The sequence below is a fragment of the Pleurodeles waltl genome, chromosome 6 (genome assembly GCF_031143425.1).
Source record: "Pleurodeles waltl isolate 20211129_DDA chromosome 6, aPleWal1.hap1.20221129, whole genome shotgun sequence".
NCBI lineage: Eukaryota > Metazoa > Chordata > Amphibia > Caudata > Salamandridae > Pleurodeles > Pleurodeles waltl.
Genome location: NC_090445.1, coordinates 1,538,685,928 through 1,538,713,586, shown reverse-complemented (window position 1 = coordinate 1,538,713,586; position 27,659 = coordinate 1,538,685,928). Strand labels below are relative to the sequence as shown.

At 44.4% G+C, this 27,659-nt stretch overlaps 1 protein-coding gene across 16 annotated transcripts in view; it reads left to right on the top strand.

Annotated features, from left to right (window-relative positions):
• RERE (arginine-glutamic acid dipeptide repeats) overlaps positions 1-27,659 on the top strand; it is a 798,532-nt gene that overhangs the window by 306,678 nt on the left and 464,195 nt on the right. The window lies entirely within an intron of this gene.

Below are 27,659 nucleotides of genomic sequence, written 5' to 3'. Positions count from 1 at the left end.
CTTCTACTCGGGGAATTTAGTTAACAGATAACCTCATTCATTGGGTTCAGGAAATTGTATTCAGACTTTGACTAATTACGGGGTGGTTCTGGTCCATTGAAGGTTCTTTTAAAAAAACAAAATTGTAATTTGCTCTGGTGTTTCTCTGGAGGGGTGTTTAAGAGCCTTGGGTGCAAGATTGTCCATGCTCCTTCCATTACTTAGTTTATGTTGGGTACAGACTGTATTGTGCTGTAATGCTAGTAATACAGAGGTTTATGTGGTGGTGTTTCAGTGTCATGGCGTGAATGGATTGAATCGTATGGTGCAAGAACATTGCAGAGGACCAGTGACTCACTGTTGTGTAAGTGAGCAGAGCTGTAGACTTGTTCCTGTGCTGTTAAGTATTACTGAATGTTTTTGTTGTGGCTAAGCTTTGCTTTATGAACTGATAATAAGCCAGTAGTGAGGTTATTATCACCTGGATTTGGGCGATGCCTTACTGGTAGACTAGTTGGAATTAAAACTAAGTGCCAGGAATTTCAGTTCAGATTCAAGTACTTACTGGGAGAGATCAATGTACAAGTTGATGTCTTGTTTAGTGTACCTCTCCAAGAATATGCAACATTCAGTAAGAATGCAAAGCAGCCTATAACTTTAAGGATGTAGAAATAAGAATAGAGTAATGTTTGGAGAAGGTAATATCTGTGGAAGAGTGGGAAATGAAATTGGATGTTGTAGCTAGTTTAGTAATCCAGTAGTTAAAGGAAGGTCAGTCTGAGATTAGCAGTGTAGCTCAGTGAGATTTGCAGTCATATACTGTAAACTTCAAGGAGAGTTAACTGTAGAAGGGAGAGATTCTGAAAAGCGGTAATGAAATGGTTCTTTCTGGTCTGAGAAGCTGTACTGTGAAACAGTTGTGAAGGACATCTTAAAATGGCCAGGTCTAAGTGGAGGATCAGGGAATATTACTGGGGGCCAGGTGTGGATGAGGTGAACGACAAGTGGGTCTGAGATTGTAAATCCTTCAAAGCTAATCATAAATCTGGCAAAGCTTGTTGTGTTCTATGTCCTGTGTGTTTACCAGAAGGTTCCGGGCAGAAGGTAGGAGTAGTCGTTCTAATATGTTACAGTAGTTTATATTTGGCCTTGGAAAGAGACTAATGCTAAAGTAGCAGCATGCTGACTTCATTTTCGAGTGATGTTTTCTGCCAAGAAGCCTTACCTGAGTAATTGGTTATGGCTAATAGCCCACAATTTGTGAGTGTGAAGATTAATTGATTTTTGAGTGGGTGTGGGATATTCAACATTAGTGGTTTGCAGTGTGTTCTCCCGATGCTGGCGGCAAGGTTGATCACTTCATTAAGGACATTAAAGTCTTGTCAATCAGCCTTTGAAACAAGGATTGTTTGAAAGAAGTCCACTTTTGGTCTGCGCTTGTAAAGATTGTTTTAGAATTAAGAAGTCATAAGGTGGATTGGTTTGGCATTTTATTATGGTAGCTTTCTGGGACGTTGTAAGAGGGGTAGATGGGTTGGTTTAGGGCCTTAGTAGAGTCTTTCTGTAATACACCAGTTTCGTAGAAGGACAACATTAGCATATTTTTTTATGTGCAGTAGCATATTTTTTTAAATAGGCGCTCTTTGGTCATCAGTTTGAGGATGCATATAGTCTTGCCCTGAGCAGCTCTTATTATTTTTCTTTATTTTTTTGACGGGAGAAGTGGTTGTGTAATCGATATAAGGACGATGAGATACAGGTTCTGGCTGAGAAGGCCTCTAGGGATATGTAAAGACTTTAATAGTTAGTTCTTAGCTTTCTTTTTGCTTCCAGTTGGTGTATTTTTGTGGCGTTTTGTTTGAGGTACTGTATAGTCCTGTATGTGTGATATATTGTTTAGTGCTTGATAGATTATGCAGTGTGGAAGTTAGTGTAACGGAGAGTTTGTTTGAATTTAATGTATTAAATCTCTTTATAAGACGGTCACAAATTCTCCTTAATATATATATTTGTTTTGTGAGACATTCTGCCACCTACCATCTGTTTTCTGTGGCTGAATCAGTGTGGTTCTAATAAACTATTAACCTTAACATGTTCAGCCTTCCTGCCGAAAAATGCCACCTGAGCTTATGGAACACATTTTTAGTCACTTCAGTGGGGCTTGCCTTTCATGTCTCTATCAGCAGGCAGTGCTACTGTTTTAACTTCTGGCATCAAAGTATTGTTCCCTCCAGAAGGACATTTTCTGTCCCTCTTTGTACATCCTTCTAAAAACGATTTCAGAAGATTCTGAAACTTGGGCTGTTATCAGATATTTCATTGCCTTGTACAATCTCTTGTGATGAAAATTGACATTCTAACGAATTGTTTGTGTTTCTGACACAGGATTGCTTTGCTCACAATAAATAAATCTTATTGTATTTTATAACTTAATGCTGCTTCTAACCTTCTTACTATGAGGTCAACCTCAAAAGCCGTCTTAGGTACTATATCAGTGAAGACTGCACAGGTTAGGCACTGGAAGAGGAAACATTTTTAGGCTTTACCAGACGATAAAAATAGTCTGACTGAAAAACCTATCGCAAAGTTATTGTGGGATTAGAGCCTGCCCCTTGCTTGCCATTGGTTAACTTTGTCATTCATTTGTTTGCTGCTTATTTGTCGACATGCCATCCTCTTTTTGTTTGTCCCTCCCATGAAGCATAGTCTCTTTATGAACCTTTTGATTGTCTGACTATTCTTCCACTGCTCAGTTTTACGGAGCTTTTCTTTTCGGATAAGCAGTCTGTGATAGTGCCTTTGTTATCTGATAGAGACTTCTAGTTACAGATTACCTTAGTAAAATCTACTGTCAGTCTGGATCTGGAAGATTTTCAAGCCGTACCCCTGTGCTCCGGAAAGTGGCATTGTTTGGCTCTGCATAGCCTTGTCTGCGCCAGAAGGGATTTGCGCGGGACCTATACAGGCCCCATCTCAGGTTGCTGATGTTAGTTCTGTCCTTTCGATGCTAGATAGCACTGATGCTGTCTTGCGTTACCCCTCAGTCACTTTTGGACTGGCTTTTTTTGAAGTTTTTTCAACCTTTTTTGAGGTTTCCTGGTGGGAAGGTTGTAACCCAAGAAACCAGCTGGTTTCAAACCATGTGTGGCCTGCCACAGGCAGATGTTGGGGACAGATCCCAACTTGGTGCATTTGTGGTTTTTGAAGCGGTACCACAACTCCAAGACCTGCTAGGGTCTTGCGCAGTGCTTCCTAAGGTGCTGAGGAAGTGATCCTTCAAGCTTCTCGCTGCCAGACGTCAGTCGTCTTCGCAATGCATAAGGTCCTGGGACCATTCATGGAGCCCTTTCTGATGTTTGTCGACAGATTCAGTCATTGGGAACGTCAGAAGTCCCACAGACACAAGAAATCCAAATTGCGCACATTCACTGAAGACTTCTAAAGAGATGAGAGGATTTCGGCATTCCCTGTGTCTGGAAGTTGTGAGGTCTGATCCACGCTACGCTTCCTTGATAACCCGGGTCTCCCCCCCCCCCAAGAGTCGGAGCGATACCTGCCTAGCTGAAGGAGTTTTGAGGACATGTGCTTCATATTAGGGTGACTCGGCCCCTCTGGAATGCCTTTTGGGTGACGGCTGGGGCCCTTCTGGATCCATGCCGCTGGATTCGCAGTCTGCACCATTCAGTCTCCTAGGATTGCTTGCTGGATCTGGACCAGAGACTGTTGGCAAGACAGAGACCTTTATAAATGCCCATTCCAGTGCTGACACCCCAGGTGCTACCCCCATCGTTATGCCTGACTCAGACACGGAGCTGGAGCGCATTTCTGGCGCCGACTGGGTATATGCTTTCTGAAGGAGAGCCAACACCATATTTGTTTGACGGGTCTGAAGAGGGGAACGAAAGGGGAGTGGTTTATGGACCTTTTATAGTTACTAGCTACCTGAAGAAGAACAAGAACAATACAACTTGTATGAGGAACCAGCAGAAACAAGTAATTAGACGACTCACCTCCTACACGGGTACAGTGGAGGGAGCCTTTTTTGCGATGGTGGTGCATAGGGTGGCTGAGGTTTTGGACCTTCAGTTGTCCACAGTGGCGATTAGACAAGAGTTTCCCCATCTGAACCCCTTCTTACATTCGATGAAGCCCTTATGGATGTCTTACTTGGGGCCTGGTGCAAGCGCTGCACAGGTTCTCCTGTGCGTTGGACGCTTGTCCGCCGAAATTGCCCCACTGCTGAGGATCCCAGTTTTCTCAACCAGCACTGCACCCTGGAGAGCTTGGTGGCCTAAGCCTCGAAATCCAGGATTAAGCCAGGCACATTCCCTATCACTCCACCGTATAGGAAATTCAAGAGGCTGGAAAACTTTAGCAAAAGAATGTTCTTTTTCTGCTAGCCTAGCACTGCGATAGGTGAAAATTGCATAGCTTTTTGGCCGTTACTCCTATACCATATGGATCGCTGTTGCGCAATTTCTACCTATGGTCTCGGAGGAGGCTTGACCCGTACTAACCCAGGCTATTGCTGATGGGCGCGATGCAGCAAAGTTCACCATATAGTGTGGGTTTGACTCAACCAAACTGCTGGGCAGAGCGATTTTGTTGTCAGTAGCCTTGCAGCACCTTACCCGGCTGGGAACAGCTGCTTTTATTAGGGCATGTCCAGTCTTCCTTCATGGACATGCCCTTCAATGGCTCTCACATCTTTGGTGAGAAGCGGGAGTCGGCGCTGGAGCACTTCAAGGACAGCAGGGCTACAGCCAGGTTCTTGGGCTTGTCTACAGCCCCTCGTCAAAACCAGTCTGGCCCATGTCCCTCGTCAAAACCAGTCTGCCATATGCCTCTTTCATGTCCATGTAAATGGTCTAACACCCACCACAGCCAGCAGGCTTCCCAGCCTTTTCATGGCCTAGGGTGCAGGTCCCATAGACAGCGTGGGGCAGGCGATCAGCAGTCGAGTCAGCCCACCACTCCCCCTACAGCTGCTACCTCAAAGCCTCTTTAGTTTGCCCTCCGACCATCATGAGCATCCTGCGGGAGGCAGGATACACCATCACATGCTCTTCTAGCATGTGATAGTGTATCATTAGGCTCTTCAGGTCGTCTAAAGGGACTACTCTCTCCCATCTTTGACTACCCCACCACCCATGCCACCCGCTTACGATCAGCTGACAGAGGACCACGACATGCTCTGTCAAGTAGCGCAGGCTCTCTTGACCAGAGGTGTCATAGAGAAAGAGCCTGCATCAGAAGTAGGTCGTAGTTGTTATTCCTGCTACTTTCTGTTGCCAAAGAGAAATGGATGATTTTTTCCTCTCCTCGATCTGCGCCTTCTCAACCTCTTCTTGAAGAAAGAGAAATTCATAATGCTCCTGCTCTTCCAAGTTCTGTCTACCCTCGACCATGGAGACTGGATGGTAGTGTTGGACTTGCAGAATGCATATTTCCACATCCCTGTCCTGCCTGCCCACAAATGTTACCTGCGGTTCAAAGTGGGCCAAGAGCACTTTCAGTTTGCTGTGCTCCTGTTCGGCCTTATCAGCGCCCCTCAGGTGTTCACAAAAGTAATGGTGGTGGTTGCAGCTCATCTGAGGAGGTCGGGAGTCCCAGTTCCCCACCCCACTTCACTATTTGCTGTTGAAGGCAGGCTTGCCCAAGGCAGTAGGTCTCCCACTTCCAGACTATGGTGAACCTCCTGCATTTGCTGAGTTTCATTATCAAGATGCCAATGTCGCACCTGCCTCCCTCTCAGAAGCTCCTTTTCTTTGGAGCGGTTCAGGACACTGCAGTTTCGGGATTATCCTCTGGAGTGGCGAGTCCAGGATTCTCAGGCTGTGATTCTAATATTTCCACTTCTGTCCTAGATTTTGGGAAGCTTGACTCTGAGGCTGGTGGGCAGCATGGTGTAGGAGGCTGGACTGGCTTGTAGTGAGTACCAAGGGGTACTTGCACCTTGCACCAGGCCCAGTTATCCCTTATTAGTGTATAGGGTGTCTAGCAGCTTAGGCTGATAGATAATGGTAGCTTAGCAGAGCATCTTAGGCTGAACTAGGAGACGTGTGAAGCTACTACAGTACCACCTAGTGTCATATGCACAATATCATAAGAAAACACAATACACAGTTATTCTAAAAATAAAGGTACTTTATTTTTATGACAATATGCCAAAGTATCTTAGAGTGTACCCTCAGTGAGAGGATAGGAAATATACACAAGATATATATACACAATAGCAAAAATATGCAGTATAGTCTTAGAAAACAGTGCAAACAATGTATAGTTACAATAGGATGCAATGGGGAAACATAGGGATAGGGGCAACACAAACCATATACTCCAAAAGTGGAATGCAAACCACGAATGGACCCCAAACCTATGTGACCTTGTAGAGGGTCGCTGGGACTATTAGAAAATAGTGAGAGTTAGAAAAATAACCCTCCCCAAGACCCTGAAAAGTGAGTGCAAAGTGCACTAAAGTTCCCCTAAGGACAAAAGAGTCGTGTTAGAGGAATAATGCAGGAAAGACACAAACCAGCAATGCAACACTCTGGATTTCCAATCTAGGGTACCTGTGGAACAAGGGGACCAAGTCCAAAAGTCACAAGCAAGTCGGAGATGGGCAGATGCCCAGGAAATGCCAGCTGCGGGTGCAAAGAAGCTTCTACTGGACAGAAGAAGCTGAGGTTTCTGCAGGAACGAAAAGGGCTAGAGACTTCCCCTTTGGTGGACGGATCCCTCTCGCCTTGGAGAGTCGTGCAGAAGTGTTTTCCCGCCGGAAGGACGCCAACAAGCCTTGCTAGACGCAAATCGTGCGTTTGGCGTTTTTGGACGCTGCTGGGGCCCAGGAGGGACCAGGAGGTCGCAAATTGGACCTGAAGAGAGAGGGGACGTCGAGCAAGACAAGGAGCCCTCACTGAAGCAGGTAGCACCCGGAGAAGTGCCAGAAACAGGCACTACGAGGATGCGTGAAACGGTGCTCGCCGAAGTTGCACAAAGGAGTCCCACGTCGCCGGAGACCAACTAAGAAAGTCGTGCAATGCAGGTTAGAGTGCCGTGGACCCAGGCTTGGCTGTGCACAAAGGATTTCCGCCGGAAGTGCACAGGGGCCGGAGTAGCTGCAAAGTCGCGGTTCCCAGCAATGCAGCCCAGCGAGGTGAGGCAAGGACTTACCTCCACCAAACTTGGGCTGAAGAGTCACTGGACTGTGGGGGTCACTTGGACAGAGTCGCTGGATTCGAGGGACCTCGCTCGTCGTGCTGAGAGGAGACCCAAGGGACCGGTAATGCAGCTTTTTGGTGCCTGCGGTTGCAGGGGGAAGATTCCGTCGACCCACGGGAGATTTCTTCGGAGCTTCTGGTGCAGAGAGGAGGCAGACTACCCCCACAGCATGCACAAGCAGGAAAACAGTCGAGAAGGCGGCAGGATCAGCGTTACAGAGTTGCAGTAGTCGTCTTTGCTACTATGTTGCAGGTTTGCAGGCTTCCAGCGCGGTCAGCGGTCGATTCCTTATCAGAAGGTGAAGAGAGAGATGCAGAGGAACTCGGCTGAGCTCATGCATTCATTATCTAAAGTTTCCCCAGAGACGGAGACCCTAAATAGCCAGAAAAGAGGGTTTGGCTACCTAGGAGAGAGAATAGGCTAGCAACACCTGAAGGAGCCTATCACAAGGAGTCTCTGACGTCACCTGGTGGCACTGGCCACTCAGAGCAGTCCAGTGTGCCAGCAGCACCTCTGTTTCCAAGATGGCAGAGGTCTGGAGCACACTGGAGGAGCTCTGGACACCTCCCAGGGGAGGTGCAGGTCAGGGGAGTGGTCACTCCCCTTTCCTTTGTCCAGTTTCACGCCAGAGCAGGGGCTAAGGGGTCCCTGAACCGGTGTAGACTGGCTTATGCAGAATTGGGCACATCTGTGCCCAACAAAGCATTTCCAGAGGCTGGGGGAGGCTACTCCTCCCCTGCCTTCACACCATTTTCCAAAGGGAGAGGGTGTCACACCCTCTCTCAGAGGAAGTTCTTTGTTCTGCCATCCTGGGCCAGGCCTGGCTGGACCCCAGGAGGGCAGCTGCCTGTCTGAGGGGTTGGCAGCAGCAGCAGCTGCAGTGAAACCCCAGGAAGGGCAGTTTGGCAGTACCAGGGTCTGTGCTACAGACCACTGGGATCATGGGATTGTGCCAACTATGCCAGGATGGCATAGAGGGGGCAATTCCATGATCATAGACATGTTACATGGCCATATTCGGAGTTACCATTGTGAAGCTACATATAGGTAGTGACCTATATGTAGTGCACGCGTGTAATGGTGTCCCCGCACTCACAAAGTTCAGGGAATTGGCTCTGAACAATGTGGGGGCACCTTGGCTAGTGCCAGGGTGCCCTCACACTAAGTAACTTTGCACCTAACCTTTACCAGGTAAAGGTTAGACATATAGGTGACTTATAAGTTACTTAAGTGCAGTGAAAAATGGCTGTGAAATAACGTGGACGTTATTTCACTCAGGCTGCAGTGGCAGGCCTGTGTAAGAATTGTCAGAGCTCCCTATGGGTGGCAAAAGAAATGCTGCAGCCCATAGGGATCTCCTGGAACCCCAATACCCTGGGTACCTCAGTACCATATACTAGGGAATTATAAGGGTGTTCCAGTAAGCCAATGTAAATTGGTAAAAATGGTCACTAGCCTGTTAGTGACAATTTGGAAAGAAATGAGGGAGCATAACCACTGAGGTTCTGATTAGCAGAGCCTCAGTGAGACAGTTAGTCACTACACAGGTAACACATTCAGGCACACTTATGAGCACTGGGGCCCTGGGTTACCAGGGTCCCAGTGACACATACAACTAAAACAACATATATACAGTGAAAAATGGGGGTAACATGCCAGGCAAGATGGTACTTTCCTACACATGGCTTCCGGCATTCTGCTGGTAACTCATGCCCATGACATGCACATGCTCTGCAGTGGGACCTGTGGTCCTAGTAGGCACAGCATCAGGGGAATCTCTCTGACATGGTCTTGACTGCTGAGGAAAATGCAAAAGATATGCAGTGGTGACCTTTGAACCGTGATGGGGTCAGTAGCAGACACATCTCCCTTCCCTGGCCGGAGCTAATGGTAGTGACAGATGTGTCATTTCTGGGCTAAGATGGCCAACTGGGAGAGGTGACGATCAGAGGCCTCTGGTCTCCAGTGTCGCCCATGTTTCTCCTCAACCTGATGGAGCTCCGGGCAATTCACTTGCACTGAAAACTTTTCTTTCTGCGATCAAAGAAGCCTGGTGCAGGTGTTTACGGACAACACCACTGCCATGTGGTATTCCAACAAACAGGGCAGGACCCTTTGTCAAGAGGCCCTGCATCTCTGGACATGGCTGGAACGTCAGGGCATTTCCCTGGTGGTTCAACACTTGGCAGGCTTTCTGAATGCAAAAGTGGATGAAATCAGCCACAGATGCCTCCATTGGGTAATTGTGCAGCATCACAGCAATGGGGTGCGCCTTGGTTAGATCTGTTCACCACCGTTGAGAATACACAATGTGAGCAATTTTGCATGCTGGAGTTTCCAAGGCGACTCTCGCGGTGAGACGATTTTAGTCTCAAGTGGATCTTCGGCCTCCTTCTGCACCTTTCCGCCGTACCACTCCTGCCCCGAGTCCTCGTGAAGATCAGGAGCAACTGGGCCCAAATCATTCTTGTGGCTCCTGATCGGGCAAGGCGAGTCTGGCATCATGAGCTGGTGAGCATGACCATCGGTCCTCCAGTCAGGCTTCCTATTTGAGACTCTTCTGTTGCAGCAAGAGGGAAGGATTCTGCATCCGACTGGTGCCCCCTCCACCTTCATGCATGGAGCCTGAGCGGCGACAGTTGACAGCTCTGGACTTTCTTTCCGAAGTCTGTAATGTTATACTGGCAGCCATGCGTCCCTCTACCAAGTCGGTACATGCCTGCTGCTGTGACAAATTTGTATCTTGGTGTTTCCCCCACAAAGTTGACCTCATCTCTGCAGCTTTATTAGACGTTCTCATGTTCACTTTGTTTTTGGTCCAGCAAAACTCTGCTCTGGGCACAATTAGGGGTTACCTTTCTGCCATCTCTGCATTCATGTGGTAGCTGGATTAACCTTCTTTTTTTTTTTTAAGTCACTTGTAAAGGCCTGCAACATATATTTCCACCTATGTCCTTTGTCCTGTCTCAGTGGGGCCTCACCTGGTCCTTACCTTTCCTTACCTTTCTTCTGTATGTGCCATCCGAGCCTCTCTACAATTGTCCCCTTAGGCTCTTGACTATCAAGTTTGCATTTCTGGTGCCATAACATCGGCCAGAAGGGTCAGAAAACTGCAATACTTCTGTGTGCACCATCCTTAGACCACCTTTTTTCTGGGCAAGTTAGTTCTCCAGCCATGTGCCTTCTTCCTGCCGAAGGTTAACTTCATTCCACGTAGACCAGACCATCACCCTTTGCTCCACCTCATTGCTCTAAAGAGAAAGAAAGGCTCCACCATCTGGTCCCAAAAGAGCGAAGTTGTTCTGTCTTGAAGCACAAGAGAATTCCAAGTGGGCAATCAACTTTTGGTGGGCTACGCAGGGGCAAAAAAAGCACAGAAGGCAGTGTAAAAAAAAGGACCATCTCGTGATGGATCTTTCAGTGTATTAAGATCTGCTATGCATTGGTCAAGAAGTTAGCCCCCTGAGGTCTTGTAGGCTCATTACACCAGAGCCAAGGCTACGACTACTCCGTTAGAGTGCATTGCTTCGGTCCTGGACATATGTCAGGCAGCAACGTGGGTCTCACTGCACACGTTCACCAAGCACTATTGCTTGGAGAGTCAGGGCTGTTCTGATGGGCACTTTGCTGTTCGATCCTTCAGGAGTTTCTAATCTAATTAGATTTGGAGTCCCATGTCCAGAAGTATTGCTTGGGTATCTAGTGTAAGGTAAGGAATCTGCGGTTAGAAATCTCGATCAGATGAACAACTTACTTACCTTCAGTAACTCCTTTCTGGTAGTGACTCTGACCTTCCTATCCTCCCTGCTCTGCAAACCGATTACGGTGTAGGGAACACCCTTTTCATGGCCTTAGTTTGACACACCAGTGATCGGTTCTCATTGTGACTCTGCGCTTCTGTTGTGGAAAGTCGGGAAAAGTATTGGATATCAGCGCGCTGAGGTGGCGCCTATATCGGTACCGTGCATGTCACTTCTCAGCACGGGTGATGCGGACGGCACTTCCTGTCGCACAGTGGTACTGCTCGATAATTTTCCAGATCCAGTCTGACTCCTGTTTTTTTTCTAAACTAAGGAATCTGTGGCTAGATAGTCTCTACCAAATAGGGCGTTCCTGAAGGTAATTAGTTTGATCTTCTACCTTTCTCCCTCGTATGCTTCTCCCCCACCGTCTGTGTTGTTCCCTTCTGTTTCTCCCCCCCTGCACCCTCAGTGTTCCTTCATCTCTCAGCAGTTTTTTTCCCTTGACTTCATGACTATTTTTACTGTTGTTCTTTCTCTCCTACTTACCCCTTTCCACCTCCTGCAATCCTTTTTTCCCCCTAATACTTTTTCTTTTGGACAGCTACCCCGCCATAAATAGAAATGGGTTTTCGTGGTACTTTATTTTTTTTTAATGTAAAGGTCTTCTCTAATCGATAAAGAAAAAGCATGCGCTTTATTTTTGTGTTTGTGTGATAAAACGCACATAAGTCATCTCGCATTTGCTTACTTAATAAATGATGGGGCTGGTATGGGCTGCATTGCTTCTCCTTTTTATTCCTTTCTTTTGCCACGTCAAAGCATGGTTAAACGGTATTGACAAAGCCAATGGGTCCCTAAGGTGAAACATGTTGGCTTTGCTACTGCTACAAGCAGCCCGGAGACATGTATGTCTCCGGGCTGCTTGTTTAACTTGGCCCTGCCTCCTAATGGTTCTCTGGTGAGATCATTGCTTCATTTTGGAATACAGCCCTTGCTGCTTAAGGGAATGGGTGTTCAGATATGCGTATGAAGGGTATAGTGGTGACCTTTCTGTGAGTGACTTGCAGTCAAATGAAGTTCAGAAACTTCACCTTATTTTCATGGAGTTGGAAAATGCATCCGACCATTTCAGAGGTTTATAGGATCAGGGGGAGCTTACTATTACTGCTGATAATACCCTAAATGTTGTCTTAAAACAACACATATTTCAGTGTCAACTCCTGGGTTTGGTTCATGTGGAGTTTGGCTTTCGGGTGATCTATCTTTTCTAGTGTTCATTTGGTAGGTGAGTCACTGTCCCGACAGAATATGCTGGGAAGAAATTGGACAGGCTATAGTAACATATAAATTCAGCCTCCCAAGATCACCTGAAGGTCACTATATCAATCTCCAGGGACTTCTCTAAATGACCCAGGCAGCAACATGCTACTGTCTGGCTATTAGCCCTACTTGCAAGTCACTCTCCACAATGCCTCTCGTACTAAGGCACTAGAAGCAAAGCTCTACGAGTGCATCCACCAGACATCCTACCCTTACCACCTGAATGCCTGGCTATTCACGTATCTGCAACTAAATACTTGATCCGTGCAAGAATGAAAAAATAACTAGGAGGGTTTGCAGGACACTGGACAAATTACAAAACAGGTGTTGACCATTAAAAGGCATGCTTCAGGGCCGTGAAGCATCCAGAATGAATACATTTAGCATGTTCACCATCAATGTACCTAGTGACAACACACATAAAAATGCTACAGCAGTCTGTGCTACTACTGAGTGAATTGTCCTTTGGCCATGAAGCACAGAACGCAATGGATTATCCTTACGCCTGCTATAGCAGCACCGCCTATGGAGGTGTTTTTGGTATTTGGAAGTAAGCTGTCTTTTCCCAGAGCTGATAGTCATGTTTGTGAAAGGGCTCCACCATTTCGGTACATTCTAGCACATCTTGGGGCATCTTTTGTTGTGGATGTTGTGACTGTGACGAGCGGATTTATTGACCATCAGTCTGTATTAGCCGAGCTTGAGTAGGAATGCGCTCAAGATCATAGCACACTGTGCCCGTGAGGCCGTGTTATAATGCAGGCTGGGGAACCTTCCCCACCATCTGTGTCCTCACAGACAGTTCAGAGCCTGGGTGTGTGCCACACAGATACAGTTTACAGCCCCGATGTGTCTCTCAGAGAGGTACGGATTACAGACCATCTACGGGCCATCTGGTTAGTTTGTCAGGCGACTATGTAGGCACCTGGGTGTCTGTCATGCCCTGGTCAGAGACATCCTTGTTGTGCATTGTGATAGCAGTCGCAGCACTTTCATACATTCATTCAAGCGCTGCTTCATGGTAATGCTTGGAATCTATTTCTAGCAAAGCAGTAAACTAGAAGTTACTGTAACTGCAGGCTATAATACAGTCTTAACCTGTCTTCCTGTCGGGAATGCACTGCTTGTTAACATTTAATGTGTTGGGTGTGTGACCGGTGGTGCCATGGCTTATGAATCTTTGCACGGGTTGTCACTGGTGAGGTTTTACTCGCCCTGCCTCTGTGTATATGTCGCTGTGTACCGTGTCCCCACCATTTCTCCTAGCAAGTCCAAACTTCTGTCTGCCATAGGCTCATCTGGACCATCCAGGTGGCACATTTGCTATTTACTTTTGACAGTATTGACTTACACTGGCTTCGCTTTGTCTCACTTCAGTTTCTATCCTGAACTTTTTTGCCGTCATTCCTGGGTGCATTTGCCTGGCCTCGCTGTCTGAACGCAGAACATCACGAATTGCAGTGGGGTGCAAGGGATTGACTGCATCTGAATACAGGCCACGGTTGCCCTCACACGTTCATGTTCACTCTGAGATTGAACTTTTAGCACTTTTTATGACCTGCTATCATTTGTGTTAAAAATGTCGAGGAAGAAACATTGAATAAACAAATATTCATACACCTGTAATATTGGCACATTGCCAAAGCAGTATGATTTTGGCTAGAGTGCTCTGTGGGATATCTTTGGGTGGGGGCTGCGTGGCCACGTTGGATTCAGACCCGACTGTCCCCTCGTAACGCGATGCTCGTGTATAATGGGTTTCTAAATCCATGCAACAAGGGTGACCAGACTTTGAGAAGCAAAACCCGGAACAGGTCAGACAAAGTAGGACTAAAGTCTTTAGCCATACTTCTTTATCTAACCTGTCCTGTTTTTTGAGTAGCCTTGTTAAATTAGGTGTGTGTGTGTGTGCGCATTATAAGGTTGTGAATCTTGTAAATGTGTGCATATATACACACAGATTTACAAGTACGTATGTGTACACCAACCTCACCCAACCCCCCCATGTTAACATTAGCAATGGCAGGACCTGCACCCCTTGCTCAGTCGAGTGTTCTTCGACAGACTAAATTTTGAACACCCTGTCGTGGTCAGGAACAAACTCTGCTCAGGTACCGTGCTAAAATGGGGGTTACCCAAACCATGTGAGAAGACCGCAGTAGGACTCCAAAGTAGTCTTTTTTTTTTTTTTTTGCACTAACCCCATTCTTAGCATAAGGCCCCAAAGTGTCTTCAACTTCTCAAGCAAAGTGGGAGTCAACTGTTGTGCCCTAGAACGTGGCCTTAGAGTACCTCCATGCTCCCTCAGAAATTGTTCGGCACGCAAACTTGTTTGCTGCACAAGTTGGGGAAGGAAATCAAAATCCAAAAAGTGATAGTCAATTGACAAAAAGTTAGTCCTATTGACTTTATGTCCAGCTTGGCCAGTGAAAGGCAGAATTTGGGGGCCTGCCAAGATAGCACTCTGTCTGAACTTACCGCGGCCCGTGCATGCTCTATGGATTGGTCTAACGTGCTACTGGTGCTCTCAATAGCCCCCCCTCCAAAACCGGGGGGGGGGGGGGGTGAACACTTTTTAATTTAAAAAATGTATGTCTCCGGGCTTGAGGCCGGCTGACGGAACAAGGGACAACTCCCCACTGCATACCCCTGATGCCTAGTGGGGTTTCCTTGCTGTGGATTGCTGCACCGTGATCCACAGCAAAGACATCATTTCAGGAAGGCGTTGTTTGAAAGGGGAAACTCTCCCTTTTCAGACAAGGCCTCCCTGAAACGTGGGGAGGTCTTTTTGGGCCTTCTTTCCCCCAGCAGAGTGGAGGGCTGGCTTACCTGCTCCTTCCTCAGCTCCGTTGAGGAAAACTGATGTCAGTGCATCTCATAGAGTACTGCCCTCCATTATGGGTGGAGGGTGGTGTGTGGAGAGATGTGGAAGCGATTCAGTGTCTCCCCCAGGTAAATAATAATAAAAAAATGGGGACTGAGCCAATGACTGACATACGTGTAGGGAGGGAGTTTGTGTGTCGGCCATTGACTGACACACGCACTACAGGTCCTCAAACCAGTTACCGCTCCTAATACATATTGACTGTATGCTTCCTTTTGACCTTGTACACCATTATGCCACCTCTTTGCTAAATTTGTGCTATACACATACCAGACACATACATTCTTTCCTAACTGTACTACTGCAGTGGACTCAAGCTTTGAGCAGCGGTGTTAATATTGCGGAAGCTATAAATAATTCAAATTGCTTCCATTAGACTGTAGTTCAACCTGCTCATGCACACATCACTTGGTCTTGTTTTCCTTTATTGGTTTACAGTAGCCAGAAAGAGAGTATCTTTAAACAAAAGTGCATAGCTCACCCAGCAGTCTCTGGAACTTTATTCCTTAAAACAAAGTATTCTAGACCTATCGCCAAACAAGATATCTGTGCACAATGCTTTCCTCATTATTGACTGTGCCTCTAATGAAAGAGTTTACCTGGTGAAACTTATTTTCAGTCTAAACAGCCAAATTCTGAAATCCAATACCTGCTTTAATAGGGAATTTGGACATTAACACAATACAGGAAAGCATTAAAAACATGACTCGTACCATCATTGTAAACATTAGATGCAGACTATGATGAATACAGAATTCATAAATTGATATGCTTGGCTGAGCAAACTCCCACTCGCCGCAACATCTTAAGGATGTGGTCTGCATTGCTCACTTCACCATGTTTGGAGCATATCTTTGAACCTTACACCTTTCAAGAAACATCACCTGAATAGGAAGTACCCCATCCAACATCCTTGAAACATCAAACCTGTGAGACGTTGCCCAGGAACTGCTGATAATCTGAGATCTTCTTGGCCTTCTCAGGCGTAGGAAGCAGTATAGAAATAATATGGTACAATAACCACCCTTTAGCTTCAAGACTCATGGTGTGAAGAAGACAAAAATTGCATAGCAGAGAGAATGTCTGCTTTTGAAAGTAAACTTCAAAACTCCCGTAAAAGTTCTGGTCCTTTTGCGCTTTGATGGAAGCGGTGTGCTGCTGACAAGAATACTTCAATCCTACCTAACTTGCTGTAAAAATCATCCTCCATAATGTAGCTGTCTGTCTCCTGATGTATGATAGGATCACACCTGCTGTCCTAGCGCTACTATAGGCTTCTCCTTGTCAGTCTGCATTACCTTCAAGCCATGCTGCATCATTCATTTATAAGGCTTTCCACAGAAAGGATTCTAAAATCTCTGACGGCTCCGATAGCTCGCGGTAAAGCAACATCAAAAGATTTGAAACCTAGAGACTCTAGGTGACTAGATTCAACAAGCACCCCTATCGTCCTCTTCCCCTGGCAATAGAAGACCATTCCCTTTACACAGCGTCATGTCACCCCATTATCTTATTGACGACAGGCTGCCTTCTCTCTGAAGCCTTCTAGAACTCCCTCGCACCCCTTTTTCGTTACAGCTTTGTATCCTCGCCTCCACTTTTTTGTTGTTTTAGAGTTCTGTTACATTGCTAGGATTGCAATCTATAAATCCATGCACACTGACTAGAAAGACCATTGTTCGCTTCAGAAAGACATGCATCATGTCTGGCATCAGACCTTAAGGCTCATGTACCATTAGTCTATGCAGACCGGATAGCTTCATGGACTTTAAGATTCTACCTTTACTTTGTGAGTGTGTTTTGCTTTTCTGGGTCTAACTATTTGTTCCAAATGGTAGTAGCTGACTCACTCTTTAATATTTTTGTGCTTGTTTTGTTATTACGAAACTGTCAGAATCTAATCCTACAATATAATTAGCAAGTGATCCAGGTAGCCCCATCGTATACCCTTGTGAGCAGCAGGGACAAAAGGCTTATAGGGATATGCTATGTAAATTACCTCCATCAGTTCCTTGCCCTAATTATACTTCGCTTGACTCCCTCTTCCACCTCCACGTCTTTCTTGTAACATCCCTAAATTCCTCCTCCTTACCTCTCTGTCTACCTCCGTGTGTCCATGCTTTCGTCTCTTCCTCTCTCTCCCCCTCTCTATGTCTTTTTTGAATTTGGGAGCTGGTTACATGTTCTTCATTCCCATTGTTATTTGCAGACACTCTAGACTTCAAATGTGATACTTATCTGCGAGGTCATTCTCGGGTAATTGTCGCCAGTAACTGCTGCTAAATCCTTAACCGATCCGAATGTCTCCTCTTACTTGTGGCTCAGTTAGCCAGTGCCAGAAGATTTTGCTGTTCGAAGACGATCTTCCACTTGGTATATACACCTTTCTCGAGTACCTCGTCATAACTGATTCTGTAGCTAAAGTACTTAGCTATGAAAGTCTTTCCTTGAATTTTCTGTACGTCTGGTGGAGGCTACATTACTCTCCTCTCCTCGTCATTCCCATACATCGAATAGGGCAAAGTTATGAGAATCTGCTAGCCACCGGTGACTACATGTGCAGTGTAAGATATAACCTTGGAGAAAGGAACGATATGAGAGCTTTTCTTCATTGTAGTGCTGGTAACTGGTGTGAAGGAGCTGGCGTATGATTTCCTCTGAATCCAGAATTTCCGCTTACTACTCCATATAAAACAGAACCAAGCTGTGTGTATTGAACTTGTTTTTAATCTCTCCCAGTTTCAAATAAGGGTCTTATACTGAGGAGGTACCTAGATAGGCTAATTAGAGGCACAGGAAGGGAGTACCTAGATGGGTTTATTAGAGGGACGGGAATGACGTTTCACACCAAACCCTTTTCAAACCTGCACTTATTTTTTATAATGATTTGTATAGGTTACAGCTATCTTTTTTTATAGCCCTATGATGTTGCTTATAAACAAGAGCACTCATTATGCAGGCATTCAAGGGTGAATTTCCTGAAATTGACACTGACCTGAGTCTGACTGTCTCTTGATTTTATCTGCACCGTTTGCGTTTATCCCACCTTGAGAAAAGTGATCTATGTGTGAGGACGCAGTCTGAGACAATCCAAAGCTATTTGTGAATATAGTTGATGTGCTTTTGGGACAAATGGGTGGCTGAGGCAATGACTGTTCCTCCAGTGTTTAATAAAATGTATTTTCTTTTTAATACCGATGGTAGCGCTGAAGCTTCTGTAGTCTGAGAGACCACCTTTTACACTGGAGGCCTTAGCTGCTGTTTTCTGTTCTATTCTCATGCCTGATACCAGGTAGCCTTATAATCAAAGATGAAAGATTTCTTCCTCTGAGGGTTGAGAGTGTGAAAATTATGTTACTTGACAATGTGCAGTTAACAAAAATACCGATCAGCTAAGAAAAAATAAAGTCCCTTCAAAATTGGTGTTCTCAGATGATCCCTTTTAATGGACGAGGCATTGAGTTATATGAGGCAGAAATGTTGTGTAAAACATTGAGTTTTGGCATATAATCCACATTAAAGGATGGCCTGTTATTACAAGGCTTCTGACTTTGGACTTGAAAGCCTGTGTAGGTCCATGCTGTACTGTATCATTCTTTCGCCAGCTCTGTTTGAAAAGTGTGTAAAGCATTTCTTTGTTCAGTCTGAGCTGATATAGAAAGTGTTCCGTAGTGCATCTGCTGTTGCTGGTAAAGACAAAGTAAACAAAAACGTTTTAATGAGATACTAGTTTTAAAGGGTGGATTTCTGATGTAAAAGTTACGTTCAGCTATGCCCTATTGATGCCAGACAGGCTGGGCAAGGTCTATTGCCTTTTGTACATACTTGTTGACAAGACACCTATCTCTTTTATTGAGTTGTCAGGCCAGTTTAAGATTAATCTTAAGAAATATTTTTCACCCTTTAACCTCTTAGCTGCCATGCCTTTCCCCAACCCTAGTGCTGAGCCCTTTTTGGGGGTAGTTCTTGATTATGCCCGTATAACTTTTTGTCCATATAAGGGATCCATGACAAATTTGCATCCTGTATTTTCCAACATCCTGGGGACTTGAAAAGTACCCAGGGTGTATGGATTCCCCTAGAGGGGACTTGGAAAATGGCCAAACTATAGTTTGTTTGTGAATGTTGGGAAAATATAGCAGAAAGTGCTCTAGATAAGTGTCTATTTTTTCATAAAAACTGCATCACCAAATGATTTGCTCTGCTAAAGCCACCATCTTCCCAGCTTTCAGTAACATGCAAAGCTGAATCAAAAAACTTATTTTTTTACCATAGTTTTGGCATTTACATCAAAGTGGTAGCCCATTTTTCTTTTTTGTGTGCTTTGTGTACTTCCTATTTGTGGTGTAAACCAGTGGGAAACTCATGGGTGATCAAGGAAAGACATATATTTCAGCAAGGGATCATACATGTGTAGATCCCTCAAGGTGTTCCCAAAGAAACTAACTGTTAAAATGAAGAACTATTGAAAACGAGTAGGCAAAAACAGCTGTTTGTTACATTGTTTTGAGCTGCAACATTTGTCATGATGACAGATTTACAAAAGCCATATACCATTATGTTCGCTAGACCCTTTTTGTTGTGTGGGAATATAAGGTTTGTAGGTTTTGCAAGAACCTAAGGTACTCAGGACCAACAACAGAGCTGTACTGTACAATAGCCTTTCATGGTACCAAGTATAGACCAATTCTTATGGTGGTCAAATACGTAGTGTGAAAAATAGGTATCAAGGTGTAACCAATGTATTTCTCAAAATGGGCACTCAATATATTCTAGAAGCAGTGGTTAGTTTGCAGATCTCTGAATTTGTGGGTACCTATGCCAACATATAATTTAGAGCAGTGGGTCCCAACCTGTGGTCCAGGGGCCCCTGGGGGTCTGCTACTGCGTAGAAAATTAAATAATATTAACAGATTAGGTCCTGAGCTTTCGGTAATGACTCAGTGGGGGGTGGCGGGGTCCCTGGATTCCGATAATGAAAAAGTGAGGGTCCACAGAAGTCAAAGGGTTGGGAACCCCTGATTTGGAGGGTATTTTTCAAAATCTCTTCTTTCTTACATACTGACATTTGGAAAGCCCAAATGCAGTGAAATCCAATTAGTAATAAACAGTATCCTATTATTCTATGCCCCCACATGTCTTCTGACCAAAATGATACCTCACTTGTGTAGGTAGACCTAGTGCCTGCAACAGGAAACGACCCAAAACGCAACATGGGTACATCACATTTTTCCACTCAGAACTGACACATTTGCAAAGTGGGTAGCTGTGGATTTTGGGTCCTTGCTCAACAGGCACCTAGGCAAACCTAGCAAGCCTGTACATTTTTTAAAAGTAGACACCTAGGGGAATCCAGATTGGAGTGACTTGCATGACTCTAACCAGGTTGTTTTACTGATGATCCCTTGCAAACCTCAAACTTTGATTAATACAAAAGCACATTTTCTTTGCATTTCTGTGGTGGAAAGTTCTGGAATCTGTGGGGAGCCACAAACTTCCTTCACACTGCAATCCCCTAAATCTTCCATTAAAAAATGGCACCTCTCTTGTGTGGGTAGGCCTAGTGCCTGGGATAAGAATGGCCCAGAACATAACATGGATACATCACATTTTTCAATCCAATACTCACCTATTTTTTGCAAAGTAGGTAACCGTTGAGTTTTGGGCCCTAACCCAGAGGCTACCTAGGGAAACCTAGCAAACCTGCACATTAAAAAAAAACTAGACACATGGGGAATCCATGGTTAAGGTAACTTGTGTGGCTCTTGCCAAGTTGTTTTACTCCGAATCCCTTCCAGACCTCAAACTTTCCTGGAAGTCACACATTTTCCTTACATTTCTGTGATAGAAGCTTCTGGAATCTGTAGTGGTCCACAAAATTCCTAACACCCAGCATTACCCCACTTGCCCTGATAAAAACGCTTCACCACTGGTGGTTTGTAAATTATTATGAGTTTGCAAAGTATTTGATTTGTTTGACGACTTTTAAAATGCTGGTAGCTCATGTTTTGGGGGGGGGGGGGGGCGTCTCCTAATGCTTTGTCATGTTAGTGTTGGGGTATGCAGATATGAGGTGCATGAGGTTTAGTTTTATTTGTATGCTGGTTGTATTTCCTTGAAGGGTTCTGGGACCTGTAACACCTCTATGTGCTATTTTTTGTTTGAGGAGTCGATAGATCGCGGAGTCATGTACTTTAGTCAGTAATTTTAAATACGTTTTATACTATGAACTGCTCGAAATTGGCTCGTTTCGTATGCCATCGAAGGAAGACAGTCGTCCTCGAACCAATCCCGGGACTCTCAAATTACAGGGATTCTGTTTGTGTTTAACCTATTGGCCTCTTGTCAGAAAGCTACTCACTCGTTCTTTACCTGCCAGGCAAGGACCACTGATGTGCTAGACTAACTTTCAAAAGCGGATGTATTTTTGAAAAGGTAGTGTACATTTAATTACCTGCATATGATAGGACTCCTTGGGAGTTATTTTAGGCGAAGTTCTTTATTTTTGTGTGGAGCTGTTATCCCTCCCCCTCTAAAATAAGCCGGTGCATGCATCACTTCACCCTCCCCTTAAGCAGTCCCACTCCACGTTGGATTTATTTTTGATGTCAAATCTGTATCTACCTAACTGCATGCATCCAAAGGAGTATTTGATTCAATACTGCCACCTCATGTTGCACTTGCGAAAGTGCTTGTCTTCGAAAATGATCGGTCTCTGCTGCCATCACAAACACATAAGTAAAAATGAACATGTTCAGGGGCACAATTTCTAAGAAATTTGGGGGAAGATCTAATTAGAAAATGTAAATCACAATCTGTAATTCAGAAAAGTAAAAATAATATTTTTTTTGGGTTACTTTTGTAAATCACGTGTGATTCTATAATTTCAACGCGCGTATGCGCTCCGAAATGGGCATTGATGTGTCGATCTTACTAGTAGATGTTTATTTATTTATTCAGAGTAAGCAAAATGTACAGGGAATATTTATTCAAACAGCCAAACTTCATGTTAAGGTATGTGTTCCAAAGCTCAAAATAGCTACACAACTTGCAGTTCATTATGCGATAGAAAGGTTAATGGTGTGAAGTTCTGCTAACTCTCAGAAAAAGAGATTCAAAGATAACTCAATACTAGGCCTTCCTCAGCCAGTGGAGATTAAAAACCTCCCTGTGGCAGAGTACACATGTACCACAGTGTTTTTTATTTAACACTAGGGACCCCTGGTGGTCCTCGGAGCCTCCTCCGGGAGTCTGCTGCTGAGAAAATTAAATAATAACAGATTATTAAAGTGTATAATTATAACTAAGTGTATATAACTCAGAAGCAAAATGTGCAGCTGAAAATTTAATACGTTTGTTAAATGTGAAAGCATCGGAAGTTAGAAGGTAAAAATGACCATCCTCCGATTAATTTACAGGAGTAGTGCATCAATCAGAATATAGTATGGACAATGAGTGGACCTCAGTTTATTTTAGAAGTTCTCCAACCTTCCCATCAGAATTTAATGTGTTTAAAATATTTGTTACTGAATTAAATACATTATTTAATCATTTGTGTATTTGTTTGATCGATGCTGCGTTTTGGGTATTGTTTTTCCTTTCAAATAATCGATAATGCTCAGGTCGGGATCCCCACCTTTCAGTAATGACTCAGTGCGGGTGCCCTAATTCCAATGATGGTTCACTGGGGTCCCCAAGTTCCAGTAATGATTGCATGGGTGTCCTCGACAGTCGGTATGGGTGGAGAGAAAAGTTACAATTTGATAGGCAGGAGCTATTTTTTCAAGAGGCCGGAGGAGATTGTTGTGGAAATTGCTAGTTGTGTTGTGAAATTTCCGGATAATGCTTGAAGGAAGGTTTACCTAAGAAGATGATAAACTTTTTTTTTGGAGCACAATTTAAAGCTCAAGAAGTTGAAACATTTTTGTTGCATGATGGAGTAGAACACAAATACACATCTGTTTGTCATCCTGAAGGTAATGAGGAAGAATAAAGGTTTAAAGTGTGATTAATAAAGGTACTCTGCAAAAGTAAGAAAAGGAAATGGGAATTGAAAGGGATGATTTGGATGTATTGTGCAACACCTACACTCGCTAGTTTTAGCCCTTTTACTATTATGAGAGCAAGGGTTCCCTTCTCCAATGATACTCAAGATTTTGATGAATTAATATAAACAGGTCAAGTGGTTAGCTGAAATTGTCAGACAAAATATTGAATGGGCATAAAGAGGGTATAGAAACATTTTGATGGAAAGTCACATACCAAAATTGTTCCTTTACAAAAAGATGAATTTGTTCAGGTTAAAAATTGTGGTAAGGTTGAAAAATGTATATAAAGAAGTTAAGTTAGCATCACTATTGAGGAACCACCTTTTTACCTTGCATAGGGTCTTTTGTACACCAGCGAAGCTATCAAAGATGAGAGGAGGAGACCCAGTCAACTGTGCAAAATGTGGTTTATTGAGAGCATCAGACATCCAAATGTTTTGGGATTGCCCATTGGTACAAAGCTTTTGGGTAAAAGTTTGTAAGCTTATTACGAAGGTTGTGCAACAACTGATTTTGCCAAGTCTCCCTTTAGTGATTTTTAGTGTCCCGAACGAAGGTGAAGAGTAGGTTGAAGAAGAGAGTAATTTGTTTTGCCATAATTTTGGCTAGGCGGGAAATATGTTGTAAGTGGACTTCCTCTTCCCCTCCGTCATATACGGACTGGTTTGGGGCACTTAAGGGGGATTCTAGGAGGGAGGTAACAACTAAGGATGCGAATAGGGACGGGAAGATGGAGGTATGGTCACGTTTATAGGTCACTGCTGTACAGGACAACACTGCTTAATAGGTATCTTCATAAATGTAAGTCTTGTCCGATGATTAAAGGCTAGGGTAATTGACCTCTCGAGTGGTCTGATACAGAGACCCCCCCCTATCCCCCCCCCTTCTTGGCGTCATGGATTTATAAGTAAGTGAGATCTTTTACTCATTAGGGGTGTATGAGGACCACAAAAAAAGTTGAAAAATGTGAGTGTATTTTCTAACCCTTTAGACGTTTTGAATGTTTCTAAACTCAGTGAAATTAAATTATGGTAAGATTTGGCATGCAGGTAGAATTGCAAGGTGTAAAACTTGAAGAAGAGTTAGAGTGGAAGAGCATGTGGATGAAATGAACAGTCATTTTTCTTAGTTGTGTGAAGATTTAGAAAATAAGACATGTTTGGAGTGATGATGGCATTGTGATGAAAACAGTAATAGGGTAGATTCCTACAATGACCTCATCCATAGAAGCAAATCAGGACACAATTTTAAATGTCCAACTTATTTCTAGGATTATGTATCTTAATTAATGTTAATTTAAGTTTTTTAGTTTTATAAGTTTGTTTCATAGTTGGTATTTTCATTTTTACTGGGGAGAAGACATGTAGTGTTGCCCTTTAGGGAATTCTTTTCTTAATGACAATCAGAAGGGTAATGTACCAGGTAGAATGCTGTGATGGGGGATTCGGAAACATTTGCGAGGGAAAAGGAAGCAACCTGTAAAGAGTGTCTGTGCTGCAGTTCACAGGACTGAATAAAAAAAAAAAAAAAAAAAACTTCCCTGGTGTCCTTTATGACCTTGATGTAAAAACAAATCAGTCTCCAACTCCATCAATTGTCAGCTCAGGCACAGTTCTCTTTTAGGAGATCTCCATTGAAGTCCTAAGCAATAAGTGGTCCACCCACGTGTGGGAAACATGCAGCACTTTTTCACATTATATCCTCTTGTGTACATGTTTGCCTTTCTTCTGCAAGGCCTGCAGAGTCACTTAAGAAAAATATTATGCAATGTATAGGAATAGTCAGCAGTGACCCAATTCTTCGTCTTTTAGTTAAAAAAAAAAAAGGGGGGGGGGGTCCAGGAGAACTGAAAATACATTTATAATGTTCTAATAAAACAGCATAAGTCTCTTTCACAAATCCTTTTTTAATAGAGTATTGATATGGAGTGGAGGACTGTGTAGCCCCAAAGGCTGTCATTTAAAAATAGAGGTTGTCTCTTTAAGAAATAAGGGACCCCCAGTATCCCATCATGCGCAGCAGCTGACAGTAGGAGCAGGAAAAAAGAACTGAAGCAACTGACAGGATTCTGGAGACTCGAGCTCGGGCTTTTATGGGCTTTTTTCTGATGAAATTCACATAGATTTTGTTGACAACTGTTTCATTCCACGATTGTCATTCCTCCTTAACCTTTTCTTTATTCTTCTCTAACCTTTTCTTCATTCTTCTGATAAAAAAGTGAAGTATTTAGCCAAACAGATTGTCATCTTTGTTTGACAGATGCCGGACTAGTGGGGAAAAGAAAGCCAGAACGGACCTCCCATGAAGTCTTAATTATCTTCCTTCATCAAGTCATGTTCCTGAGTATTGCCACCACTGCAGAGACCTTTTCCAGGGGCATCCTGAGACAGGGAGAAAATCTGCCTCCTTCGCACAAAGGAGCGGTGAAGACAACAAGCACAATCTGAAGGTGGGACCTCAGTGTGACAAGAGGGTTAGTTCTCTATCACGGCTCTGTTTGTTGTCTCTCAGACATCCAGAAAGAAGATGACAGCGCTAAAATATTGGTCCCGGTCAAGAAGATAAACGTTGAGTATAGGTTTACTGTCAACAGCTGGGTCAACGTCAAGGAAGTGACAAAGATCATCATCATCAAGGCTCAAGGTGGGTCGATGTCAAAGACCGAAACACTGCTGATGAACAGACCCAGGTCGACGTTGAAGTGTATCGGCATCAGCTAGAAGTGGCTCGATATCGACACGACGAGGAAGGTTGCTATCCAGGAGTATGTCCATGTCAAGGCGCTGTTGAAGATCCACTCCAAGGGGCGGGTTGATGTTGAGCCACCATCGAAGGTCTCTCACAAAGAGCAGATTGACATTGAGATGACAAAGGAGGTCGATGTCAAGGAGCTTGTCAACGTCAAGCACACAACTGAAGGCAAGAAAGAAGAGGAAACAAGTTTATTCATCTCCCGACTTTGAGTATTCAAGAGTATCCCCCCCCCCTTCACCTATTGTCATTCCACTATTCTCACCACCTCCTCCACCACTGACTCCTCCACCTACAGCGCTACTTCCACTAGCCCCAGTTCCGCATCCAGTGGACGCTCCTATATCTAGGTCCATATCACAGCCCAAGAGGCGCCATTGTTCTCATCATCACAGCTCCAGACACTCACAATTGCACTATTGTCATCATTAGTGGAAGTCTCGCTCAAGGATGAGGTCTTACACAAGCTCTCATCACCATTCCACTTATACCTCCTCTAGATCTGCAGGATGATACTCATTGACACTGTCGGATTCACCACCTCCTCGTGTTTCTCCAGTGGATGATAGTACCATTTCCAGGACTTTCTGGTAATGGGAGTAGCAAAGCTCTGTATTCAGATATCTGTTCCTACCCCAACATCGTCTGTAATTTTTGAGACACTTAAACAGCGATCAACATCAAGACCGCCTTTGCCACTGGTAACTGGTCTCCTAGAGCTACTATGGCTCTTTTTCTGCCTCCATCCGTAGTTACAGCGGCTGTAGCTAGACTAAAACATATCGCCCTTCAGAGCAAGGCCCGGTCTTCCTCTGTACTAATCCTTCTCCAGATTTGGTGGTAGTAGTAGCAGCAGCCAAAAAGCACCATGCTACTACTCATACTTCATCTGTGCCTTCTGACATGGAGAGCAGAAACCTTGACTGTAGGTTGCAAAGTCTGCAGTACAGCAGCCATCACCATGAAAGCTGCCAGTAGAACTGGCCTTCTCAGCAGATATGACGGGGTACTATGGGAATCCTGCAGCAATTCAGAGGACATCTTCCCAGAGACAAATGGTAACTCTTCATGGAGATCGTTAATGAAGGGTTGATGGTCTTAAATCAAGTCATTAATGCAGCAGCAGACTATTCCTCATTAGCAGCACATGAATATTGCAACAGAGTTGCTTTGTGGAGGTATTTTTGCCTCTGATTTACATCCCTCTAACCGGAGTAGCAGCAGAGAATCCTCCCACCTCCTGTTTTTAGGTTCCACTCTCTTTGGAACCCATGCTGACGATAAGATGGCCTGCATGAAGTAGGATTTAGACCCTGAAGGCAGTGGATTAAGACCCTTCCAAGGTCGTTTTTGCACTCGGGGTTCAAACCCCTCAGTGATCTCAAGGTTTCCAGGAGTCACAACCACACCAAGCTTATCAGCAATATCCGCGAAAACAGGTTAGGGGAAGATTCGCAGAACAGCCTGCTCAAGGGGCCAAAGATTCAGCTGCTTCAGCACCTTGACTCCTCTTTTCCCCCCTCTTCTGTTACCCACTTTGGTAGGGGTAAGCATTTCAGGTTATATTGCAGAGTGGAAACAAATTATTCAGAACCCAAGCATCTTGTGTGTAGTGCAAAACGGATTTTGTCCTAGGTTCAACAGCCCACCTTCGTCTATACCTCTGAAACTGTCAATTTTCAACTCCCTTTTCTATGCTTGTAGGTCAACATC